General features: G+C 37.1%; 1 long non-coding RNA gene across 2 annotated transcripts; it reads right to left on the minus strand.

The window, feature by feature from the left end:
* Positions 1-1,550: 1,550 nt before the first annotated feature.
* Positions 1,551-11,501, minus strand: LOC113639620. Of its 2 annotated transcripts, none has more exons than XR_007137891.1 (3): positions 11,444-11,501; positions 3,266-3,492; positions 1,551-2,096 (listed from the first exon to the last, which is right to left on the minus strand). It is a non-coding gene; the product is annotated as an uncharacterized LOC113639620 (long non-coding RNA). The 2 variants fall into 2 exon arrangements; XR_003439864.2 differs by lacking the exon at positions 11,444-11,501 and adding an exon at positions 5,933-6,021.
* Positions 11,502-12,280: the final 779 nt, after the last annotated feature.

A 12,280-nucleotide genomic window follows, 5' to 3' on the forward strand; every position in this document is an offset into this window, starting at 1 on the left:
GGGCCACTCAAGGATCAGTTCGAGGATCTCATGTATCATATGTATGCATGTCGCTAACGCTAGCATATGTCTCTGGTGTATTACAATAACCATTTAAAACATGTTTCTTAAATTTCTTTTGAAACTTTTATTATTATTTGTTTGTTTGTAGTAGCATCCTAAACTGTTTAAAAATGTAGTCATTATCAGATATTCATTAACATTTTACAGTGAAAGTGATTGGCTAATCTACTGTAGACGTTTTCTTATGCTCTGTTTTCACAGGTTCTTTTAAAGATGCAGTGGAAGTGTACGTTTTGTGAATTTATATGTGACAAACGAGGTTACCTATTAAAACATTATAGTTAATTACCATCATGGCTAAGCTAGCTTCAGAAACCATGCCTGTTTTTTGTTCTCAAGATGCACGATGTGAATTATTGAACAGATTCTTTTTCTGATTGTTTTTTGTCAACAATAAAAAAATGAAATGGTGTTATTGTTTAATTTCTTATTAAATTAATATATATAAAATCTCATGTAAGTGAATCATGAATTTCAGTACAGACTACTAATGTAAACTTGATTTGTCTATCACGTGACTTGAGATTTAACTTGTTTAGTTTTATTCTGTGTAAAAACTAAAATGGATTCGTGCAACTGGTTTCCTCGAAAATTTCTAGTAATGTCAACTAATTCGGTTAAGAGTGTATATCTCATCAAAACCAGATGAAATAGCTAAATTGTCTAAATTAACTAAGTGCAGAAATACTACTTATCGTTCCAAAAACCAGTACACAGAAGCTCTCACACTTCAACTTCCATTTAGATGGATGTACTGTTACTAAAATGCGCTGTATTGAAAATCATATCGTCCATATTACAAAAACAGCCTTCTTCTACATTAAAAATATTGCCAAGCTAAGAAACATCCTATCTTTAATAAATAGGCTACAGTTAGTCCAAAATTGCAGCTGCCATAGTTCTTATCAGGACAATAATGTATGATCATTTAACCCCAATTCTATCACCTTTACACTTGCTACCTGTTATTTTTAGAATTGATTACAAAACTGCTGCTACTTACGTACAAGTAAGCGATAAATACACATAATTAATTGAGAGCATGGGTAACAAATTTTGTAGAATTAAATTGGATACCAAGGAGCTGAAGTTATTCTGCCATCTAATGTAAATATGTAAATACCATCAGAAGAGGAGGATAGTGGAAAAATTTATGCAGCGGAAAGCGCTGTCTGTGAATCACAACTGTACAGGAAAGTGATAGTTCAAAGCTGTCTTCTGCATACATAAATATTACATTTATTACATAGGTTTTGCATTTAATGAGAAAATTGTTCCAGTTTTCTCATGAAGTCCCACAGGTACTCGGCTCCTTTCCCATGTCTCTGGTGTCGAACAAAATCCTTTTGTCACAGACTTCGTGTTGTTTTGCAATAACAACAAACTAGCCAGTATTTTGAAAAAGGGACACAACACTGGTGCACAACACACAAAATGTTAGAAAGCAGAAAACATTATACATGTTTATTTTAACATTGTACACGAGGTAAAATTTCATTTAAAGTACTTTTCTAAAGGTTTTTTTAATAGGGTTGTTAGCTTCTTAATGTTCAGAGAATATTCAGAATTCTGTCTCCACATATACAGTATCTTTCTGGGATTCAATTCTTTATGAAAGGAAAGTAAGTAAAATGACTTCCTCTCAGAAAGTAAAATGTTTTTACAAGGTCAATTTCCATACTGTTTAATACATTGCTCATTAGCTGTACATTAGGTTTTGAATCAAACCTTAAGATATAACTACAATTTTCATATAAGTTTCATTTTCAGTAAACTGTCATGAAAATATTTTATCATGTCCTCACGGTTCTAGTTTTAGGTGTGTTATCCCAAACCACACGACAAGGCATGCAAGAGAAGACTTGAGTGGATGTGAGTGGTTCCAGTCATCATCAAGCTTCTGAGCACATGCCCAGTCCCCCCAAAATAAGGCTCTCATCACACATCCAGGTCAGCAAACACAGCCCATATACGATCCATTCAGCAGAGATGAGCACAGCTTTAGGGGCACAAACTGTGTGTTTGAGTACTTCCTATGAAGGTGGTATATGAGAAATAGACAGAAATGAGGGAACACAGTAAAAAGGTTAATTTCCCTGTAACTTGAAAACACACACAGACAAAAAAATAAAAAGGCACTTTAAACTAAAACAAAAAAAATAATGAAAAACAGCACTGTGACAATGATGGTGAACAAGAAAGGGTAAAGTCAATTTAATTCTTGCTCAATTTCATTTTAATTCTGTAACTCACTCACTCACTCACTCACTCACTCACTCACTCACTCACTCACTCACTCACTCACTCACTCACTCACTCACTCACTCACTCACTCACTCACTCACTCACTCACTCACTCACTCACTCACTCACTCACTCACTCACTCACTCACTCACTCACTCACTCACTCACTCACGCATTCCACCCACCTACTCTCAATACAAGTCCCATGCTGGGGATCCAGTTTTATTAAATTAAATTTTAGACGATGACAGAGCCTCCTATTTCCACAGCACGTGCAGGTAAAATCTGCAGACAAAGTGCTTATTGAGTTGCTTGCCAGACTCCAATCCTCACCTTATGCACAGAGTCCCCTTTATTGAACTATGCATTTTCGCTGTGTTAAGGACCAAAACAGGTCCTGTGTGATGTGAACACCCAGGTACCGGAAACTGTCCACTCTCTCCACTAGGGGCTCCATTGATGTTTAGCGGTTGGTATGACTACATATGCACCAGTAGTGTCTGTGACTGTATGGATCTATTTGACTATCTTGTCCAGGTTCAAAACTGGAATTGTAATATACTGTATGTGCGGACATTCTCCAGAGATATCTGCTGCTTTGCCTAAGATTTTACTTCATTTGGCTAAAACCTAAAAAAATCTAAGACTTCAAGAACTCTTCAGCCATTTAAGCTTTATCCGCTATCCATATCTGAATGCATGCTCCAATATGGCAGCAAATTTTGTAACTGAGTTGTGCCTGGGGACACATTAAAGGATTGTATTTTTGTCTAACAAGGAACCAAATGTAGCAGTAGTCTCTTTTTTTAGAAGTGATTATTATGAAAATGGTGTCAGCCATTTGTATATATTGCATGCCATCAAACTCCTTGATTAGTGTAAATTGCTAGCTAACAGGTGTCATTATTGTTCATGTGTGTTTTAAACTTTTTATCTGTAGTTGTGTTTTGTGCTTACCTATTTAGCGTGTGGCTAAGTGACATTGCAGCAGGTTTCTGGCTTTGGGTTCTGACCAAAGCTAAAGACCAAATGGATAACAGTCAATCAGGCACTCCGCCAAAACTATTCTCCTGGAGGAAAAGGGGCAAATGGTCACAAACTCCAGCATCACCACTGCAGCTGCCAGAAGCACCACCACCAATATGCAGAAAAGCACGCACTTGCTGTAGCTGGCCACACAAATTCTGAAGGGAAATAAGACACAATTATGGTTTCAGACAAGCACAGACACACACGGTTACATCAAGATAAAAACCCGAACCAGTCATGTGCAGTTGCTGGAATCACCTCTACCACCAACCGCAATGCCAGATGAGCAGCCTAAACACACAACTGAAATCAAAATGTCAAAAAAAAGAGAAAAAAGATATGTAACGCAAACTCATAAATCATCGATTCAATCATTATGCAAAAGAAACCAACAAAAGCACATCATTTTTGGTAGAAGGGAAAAAAGACAATTTAACCACAAAGAAAAATAAGAAAGGAAAAAAAAAAAAAAGACAAGATGGTGACAGCTTAGTGGCCACCTTAAATTTTATATTTTACCTTTGACTGTGCAAATTTTAAGATTATAAACACCAAGCATCATTACTGATCAATCTAGTTCCACAAATCGTGCGGACTAGAAAAGAAAGATTTAAAAGAGCAACGCTGCACTGTGCATGGCGGTGAATACAATAATGCTGCCAATTCATCGGCCTGTCCTGGTTGCACAACCCCACAAGCTGGTGTCTACTGTATATGCACTGATGATCAGTCACTACAGGAAGGATAACAGTCGCTTTCATGCAGTCCGATGTCCTAGGAATTCTTCATCATAAAAGAACAGGAAATGCAAATCTCCAAGATCGGCGTACAAAACCCAAAGCCCGAAACCTGCCGCAACGTGACTTAGCCACACATTAACTGTGTCTCCTAGGCTCCTCATTCCACACCCTTTGGCATTCATAGAGTGCACCAGAATTGAGGCAATGCTAGTTAGGGACACTCACCCATGATGACACTAACACCAATTTTTATACCCTCAAAACAAGAGCCCCTTTTAAAATCCTACCCCAATCACTTCTAAAGAGGGACAGTACTGCTCTCTCAAAGTGTCTTCCTCATATCTCAGGGAGTTTTTCCTTGCTCTCTTTTCCAAGCCACAGAGATGACATACAATGAGCAACTAGCAGTCATCAAAAGCTCTGTTTAGATCAATCATGACATTTTGGAATATCTTCAAAAACACTTGGAAATCTAAAATTATGGTGATACAGCTAATAAAGAACCCATCAACAGACACACTACTGTACGTATATAGGTAAAGATAAAGACATAAAAACTAGGTATTTGAATTTGACTAGTAGAGTTTTTTTTTTATTTTGGGGCAGTCTAGTCTGGGGTTACTAGATAATAATGTGTTTAAAAAGATTTATATACCCTGTCAGGTTACATCAATGAATTTGCGAGGGACAGCTGCATTTCTGTATGGAAAATCTGTGCTGTATGGTCATTATCTGCCTGGCTCCCTTAACATCTGGGGACTTACTGTACCTTAATGCTGTGTTTTAATTCTTATAAATTTGTGTAGCATTTCCCTTTATCTACTGCTATTGCAAATGTAAACAAATTTTCTTACACATTCACCGACTTTATTAGAGCTATTATATACAGTATCAATACTAAGAAGAGCCTACCTTTGCTCTAAAGATAGCATCAGTTCTTTATGGTATGGTTGCCAAAAGATGCTGGAATCATTCATTTGTTATCCTGGTCCGTATTGACATGATTGGGCTATACAGTTTCTGCAGACTTTTCAGGATCTCGTTCACAAAGATCTGATTATTGTATTAGATTCAGACACAGTGATTAAAAAGGCCACTTTTTACATGGCACAAAATTGATTAATTACAAATTGCAGGACCTGATGCTGAAGACCGCCGATCATCAACCACTACATTAGTCTATTCAGATGAGTACAGATCTGTTCTTCTGGATTCAAATACAAAACTCTCAGTAATTAATCCAAAACACATGGAACATAGAACCATAGGCCACACGAGTGGGATGACAAAGCCATAAATGGAATGAGAGCACAGAAATTATTTGTAGTCCCTGTCAAATACACATCCTCATTCTAGTTCAAATGGTCAAGGACAAAGAATACCATCACACCAAGCACCAACTAAGCCTCTCACTCACTCACTCATTTTCTACCGCTTATCCGAACTTCTCGGGTCACGGGGAGCCTGTGCCTATCTCAGGCGTCATCGGGCATCAAGGCAGGATACACCCTGGACGGAGTGCCAACCCATCGCAGGGCACAAACTAAGCCTACGTTTAACAAACATGTTTGTTGGTTGATAGAAACCAAAAGTAATTCTTTCAAAGAACGATACAGGAGCCGTAAACAGACAAATAAACCATGAACCTCATTTAGCAATCTTTTAGTAATGAGCCTTTATTGCATGAGCCAAACCAAACAAAAACATTTTAGAAACGTTGATTATATTTGTACTTGCATGCTTATGCTGATAAATGCTAATCACCCATAAATTAACAGACATGTGCACAGCCAAGACAATTTGCATTTGCTGACCATTTGGTGGGATTTTTCTCAGGACTTGATTTATTACTTACATTGTGCCTTGACCCCTGACTGGTGATTATAACCGTGACAGTGACCAGGGAGGAGGTTGCTGTTGTAGCTAGACATTGCCCTACACATAAAAAAAATGAATACTGAATATTTAGCACATGAAAAATGTAATGCCGGCATGCAAGCATAGTGACTGTGCTACACAAGAGCAGGATGGTGCGTTTCTGCAACTCAGTTTTAACCGATTCACATTAGGATAAAATGAAAAGCAAATTAAACACTGCAGCGAAATACTGTTTGGGTTTGTTTGGTGGATTTCAGTTCACTAAAATAGCTTGTATTGTAATGCTAGCATTTTGATCATTTGAACAAATAATTAATAAGGTCGATCTGAGATCTAGGTGTGACTATCTCAAATGGGAATGTATGTGAGATTACTGAAGTCTTTTATTTTGGGAGAAAAAGCCTAGCGACGTGACACTTAAGCAGATAAATCCATTATATTTCTGTCCAGGAGAAAATATTTTGACTTAGTGTCAACTGTTTATTTATAAAACTATAGATTAGCATTAATTACAGTGATTTGCTAACATGCCCTATACTAATAAAATATTTCAGTGCGTAAAATGTAAATGTTTATAACCTTTATTACTCTCAACACTATCAAAGCATTTCTTCGCAGAAGAAGTCGACAATATTTACCAACAAAACCACTATTTGTAACAGATGTACATAGCACAATCATTTCAGATATGTTCTAATATATATATTCACATTTTTATTAAACATTTAATGCTTGAATAAATGTAATTATTAATGAATGCACAATATTTATACCACATCAGAAAACAATATCATTAGCACATTCCTCTCTTAAACATGCCATGTTTTCAGGATTCACACTGACCTTGACAATGATCAAGTGAGTACTGAAAGTGAATGAGTGAGAGTGAGCATGTGAAGTGTATTTGATGTGACAGACATTTGACAATTATAGTGTGAGTCATCAAAAAATGATGAAATGATGACATTCTTGGAACAAAACCTGTATACACATGGGCCAGTGATTTTGTGTATTGTTGTGGTACAGCTTGTTCTGTCCTACTAAGTTGTTGTGCACTGCTTCAGAAATGGTAGACAATGGGCCTATACACACACACACACACACACACACACACACACACACACACACACACACACACCACACACACAAACCGAATACGAATAAACTCTGTCTGACTTGTATGTAAGAAGTACTGAATTTATAGTTTATTATATTATTTGGTTTGCATTGGATTACATTTCTAATCATGAAGCAATGCAGTTATATTTTGGGTTGGGAGCTAATATGCCTGAGTGCATTTGGCCATGCAAGTGTATGAGTTGCTCCTTGTATTTGCTGTAAAGACAGACTTGACTTTATCATTATTACAGCATATTACAGCAGAAGTTAGCTTCAGACTTAGCCTAAAAACTCACACAAAAGGAAAACATAACCAGAAACAAACAAACCCCTAATTTTGTAGAAGTATTACAACAGTATTTAAGCTGAAGCAAACTTGAGTGAGTATATGTGTGTATATGGGACTGGTGTTTTATTTTTATGTTTCAAAATTTACATCATTTTACATCAAACAAATATTCCACAAAAATCCTCACAGGTCCAAGGAACTGGAATCTGTAAGTCTTTTAATCCAAAACACTTTAGTCGCCTCGCAAATATTCCTTTTGTGTTCCGAAAACTGGAAACAGTAGTGCGCCACCATCTTGTTTTTCAGCTCTAACTTCTCATTGGGCGAATTAACGAATTAAACAAGCCCTCACTTGAGCCAATCGGCGCTTGTATTGCAGAGATAGACGGCTGAGAAGCCAATGATGTCATGACATCATTTTTGGGAACCCGCCTTTGACTGACAATTACTCCTTCCAATAGCAATGAAATGGGCCGGGACCTCTACAGCTCTTTAGCCAATAAAGAGAAGAAACAAATCCGAAAACACAATGACAATTCAGACAACCTGGAAACGGTAGGTATAGTTTGCGAATGGAAACTTACCGATAATTGTATAAGACACCTGTCATTCAAGATATACAGGTGAATGACAGGTGTCTTGTCCGATGATCGGTAAGTTTCCATTCGCAAACTATACCTACCTCTTCCGGGTTGTCTGAATCGTTGCACAAAACACATTAACAAATCCGAAAACACAACAACAACCGGAAGAGGTTGCTATAGTCGGTGATTGGAACACTTACCGATCATTGCACAAGACACCTGTCACTCAAGATATTTATGAAGTTCAACAGTCTGCCACAGGGAAAAGTTGGAATGGAGGGATGGAATGGATTACTGTGGATTAATTTTGTTATTTTCTTATATTTAATCTGAGAACTTTACACATTACACATAAGATTCCATACCTGTATATCTTGAGTGATGGGAGTCTCGTCCGATGATTGGTAAGTTTCCATTCGCAAACGATACCTACCGTTTCTGGGTTGTCTGACTTATCGTTGTGTTTTTGGATTTGTTAATGTGTATTCGGATTTGTTAATTTGTTTTCAGATTTGTTTTCAGATTTGTTAATTTGTTTTCAGATTTGTTGATGTATTTTTTGATTTGATAATTTGTTTTCGGATTTGTTAATGTGTTTTGCACTTCTCTGCCACCGTATGTTACAATCCTTCATGCTCTCTGAGATCACAAAACTCAAGACTTCTGGTAGTTCCCACAATATCTAAGTCTACTAAAGGCAGTAGAGCATTTTTGTATTTAGCTCACAAACTTTGGAATAGTCTTTCTGCTCAGACACACTTTCACAGTTTAAATGTAGATTAAAAATTTATCTTTTAGTCAAGCATACATAAAATACTTCCTATAATCTCTGATACATCTGACCAAATGCACATGATCATCTAGTGCTTGTTAATATTATGAACAGCAGCTCCGTTAATCCCTGTCCACTGCTTCTCTTTTTCTACCCATCCTGACGCATCCAGAAATTTTACTAGCTAAGATTGTTTTCCGTGCCATGAAGATTTTGGACCTCCACTGAGATGAGGTCGACTTTGTGAGGATCCTGAGGCATCTAGAGATCTACCAGCTCCAGTTGGACTCTGCGATACTAAAGAGGAGATGCCAACTCCATGTTGTCTTTGAGGACAGCAATCTCCTCATCAATACAACATTTGTTGGACTGTATATTTATAATCACACCCTCCAGTGTCACCCATATGAGGATGGGTTCACCTTTGAGTTTGGTTCCTCTCAATTTTTCTTCCTTTACTATTCAAGGGAGTTTTTCCTTGCCACTGCTGCCTGAGACACCTCAGACTTGCTCATTGGGCATAAATACATTCATTCATTTTCTACCGCTTTATACGAACTTCTCGGGTCACGGGGAGCCTGTGCCTATCTCAGCCGTCATCGGGCATCAAGGCAGGATACACCCTGGACGGAGTGCCAACCCATCGCAGGGCACACACACTCTCATTCACTCACACACTACGGACAATTTTCCAGAGATGCCAATCAACCTACCACGCATGTCTTTGGACAGGGGGAGGAAACCGGAATACCCGGAGGAAACCCCCGAGGCATGGGGAGAACATGCAAGGCACACACAAGGCGGAGGCGGGAATCGAACCCCCAACCCTGGAGGTGTGAGGAAAACCACTAAGCCACTCGGGGATAAATACAAACACATTTAAATATACCTAATATTAATTTTGAATTTTGTATTATATTAATCTTTATATTATTTTCATAATAACATTTTGTTCTATGTTTGTTATGTAAAGCTGCTGTGAGACAATGTCAATTGTAAAAAATGCTAAACAAAAAAAAATACATTTTCTGTGTAATTTGTTGCAATAAAAAAATTGCAAATTGTGGTTGAAACAAATTACACAGAAAATAGCAGCAGTCCAATGAATCCACTAAATAAATTTTTTATATTTACATGTATTTTATTAACAGGTGTCACTGTAATGCAGACAAAGGAACACCTGAAATGTTTTTTGCAAGTGAAATATGATCTGAGTTCTTCTCTGTAAAACAGTGAAAAAATAATGTTAAACAAAGTAAAAAGAATGAGAGCCTACTGTTTTGGCGTGAGTCAACTAGAATGAATTTGGGTGAAATCACCTCAGAATGTTAAGATACCCGATAAACAGAGTAATATAAAACAGCATTTTATATTGCTAAATTGAAATGAAATTTAACTAGTGGGCTGTCAATAGTTAAATTACAATAAATTATTCTTCCTTCTTCCTAATACATGCTCCCCCCCTCTCTTTCTCTCCTCTACTGTGAGGCAATAGTTGAGCAATACCAACTTGTGCAACAGAGAGAGGTTTTTATCTGATTCATTATTACTTATTATTTATGACAATCAGTAATAATGCTACTAAATAAATTACTTCTACATGTGTTTATATGTGTTGATAATGGTATAAATATTGTTATGCTACATCAAGTGAGGCTATTTCAAATAAAGCCAACTAAAAACTTGTGGAATACTCGTGTAATCGTAGTTACTCATTCAATGCAAGCTTTCTTTTATGAATATCTGTTACAAATAAATAATTAAATATGTTCAATAAAATAAAATGAGATCTGCAAATAAAAATTATTCACAAAAAAATTAATGAGAGGCACATATACCAAATAAAATGTATGAATAAATAAAATTACATTTTCTTGTGTGTCTGCCTGGCATTTATTCTAACACAGCTCCACCCCTGTTTCTTTACCACACCCAGCCAACCAAAGTCACTACAAATGTTTACAACCCAAGTAGTTTGTTTTTATGTCTGCTACTTTCTACTTTTTATGTAGAACATGTTTGACTCACGTTACCTATTTAGCAATGACTTCGCTGGAAGCCCTTTTCCTGCTACCTACAGCCACTGGCATCTTGTTTGCTTTTGTGTTTCTGCTGATTGTTTATCTCCTTTTTTTCTGATGCCAGTTCCCAGGAAGAAAACAAAGAGCCTCCTGGTCCTAAACCACTGCCACTTCTGGGAAACATGCTGCATCTAAACCTTAAGAGACCCTACCTGTCGCTATGGGAAGTGAGTGTCTTGATTGTTGTAGTCCCTTTTTTGTATCTTTTTTTTTTGTTTAGATAATTTTTAAAACACTTTGCAGAAAATTTTTCATTTGAAAAAAACATCAGATAGACAAGTAAAGATTCTATATTATATATATAAAAAAGGGTCATCAGTAATGTCTACTCTGGACAAATAGTCGGAGTTGGAAATAAAATATAATATTACAGTTAAGTGTATCATGTAGGGACACTTTCACCTGTTTTCAAAACCTCTAAAGTGACCACTAGGGGATGACCCAGAAACAAGCTTCATTTCATCTTTAAAGCATCAAATCCTCTAAAAACACGAAAAAACCTATTTACCTAGTAAAGTTTATACTCTCAATATTTTTTTAAGCCCACACACAAAGCATAATATGATTCACAGCCTTCATACTATTAGAAAAATGTTTTGGACAAAACTGACCTAGGTGGCGCTAGAGCCGGTTTTTCCCTTACCTTTAGACGCGTCCATTTCTTCACTGGGGTAACATAAAAATAAAATATTAAAATAAACAAATATTCCACAAAAATCCACACAGGTCCAAGGAACTGGAATCTGTAAGCCTTTTAATCCAAAACACTTTGGTCGCCTCGCAAATATTCCTTTTGTGTTCCGAAAACTGGAAACAGTAGTGCGTCACCATCTTGTTTTGCCGCTCTAACTTCTCATTGGGGGTTTCAAAATTTACGTCATATTTATAGCCCAGGGCATAACGAATTAAACAAGCCCTCACTTGAGCCAATCGGCGCTTGTATTGCAAAGATAGACGGCTGAGAAGCCAATGATGTCATGACATCATTTTTGGGAACAATTTTTGACTGACAATTACTCCTTCCAATAGAAATGAAATGGGCCGGGACCTCTACAGCTCTTTAGCCAATAAGCAGACGATTCCAACGATATGCAACATGCCGTGTGTTCTCTGGCAGTGTCTGCGTGAAAAAGCTGCGCAGAAGAATTCTTGCGTAATCCTTGACCTTTTGTCACTCTCACAGCTCAGGGTGTCAAGTTACAGGCCTGTTTTCACACCAGACTTGTAGACAGAGAGGCCCTGTATGTTTTAGGCCTTTTAAACTGAGCATGCAGCCTTTTAATTCAAAGTAATACAGTAAACAACTACACAAAAACGCTGCACCAGACGACCATGTCTGTAGAAAAATATTTTTATTGAAGCCATTTTTGGGTCTATTGACTTGAAATTTTTTTTGGTGAAAGCCAAGACATGTGGCTATGACCCTCAGTTGTTATTTGGACCCTAACATGTTCCAGAAAAATAAGATTAATCAGTTTAT

Source organism: Tachysurus fulvidraco, chromosome 15 (genome assembly GCF_022655615.1).
Source record: "Tachysurus fulvidraco isolate hzauxx_2018 chromosome 15, HZAU_PFXX_2.0, whole genome shotgun sequence".
In the NCBI taxonomy this organism is placed as follows: Eukaryota; Metazoa; Chordata; class Actinopteri; order Siluriformes; family Bagridae; genus Tachysurus; species Tachysurus fulvidraco.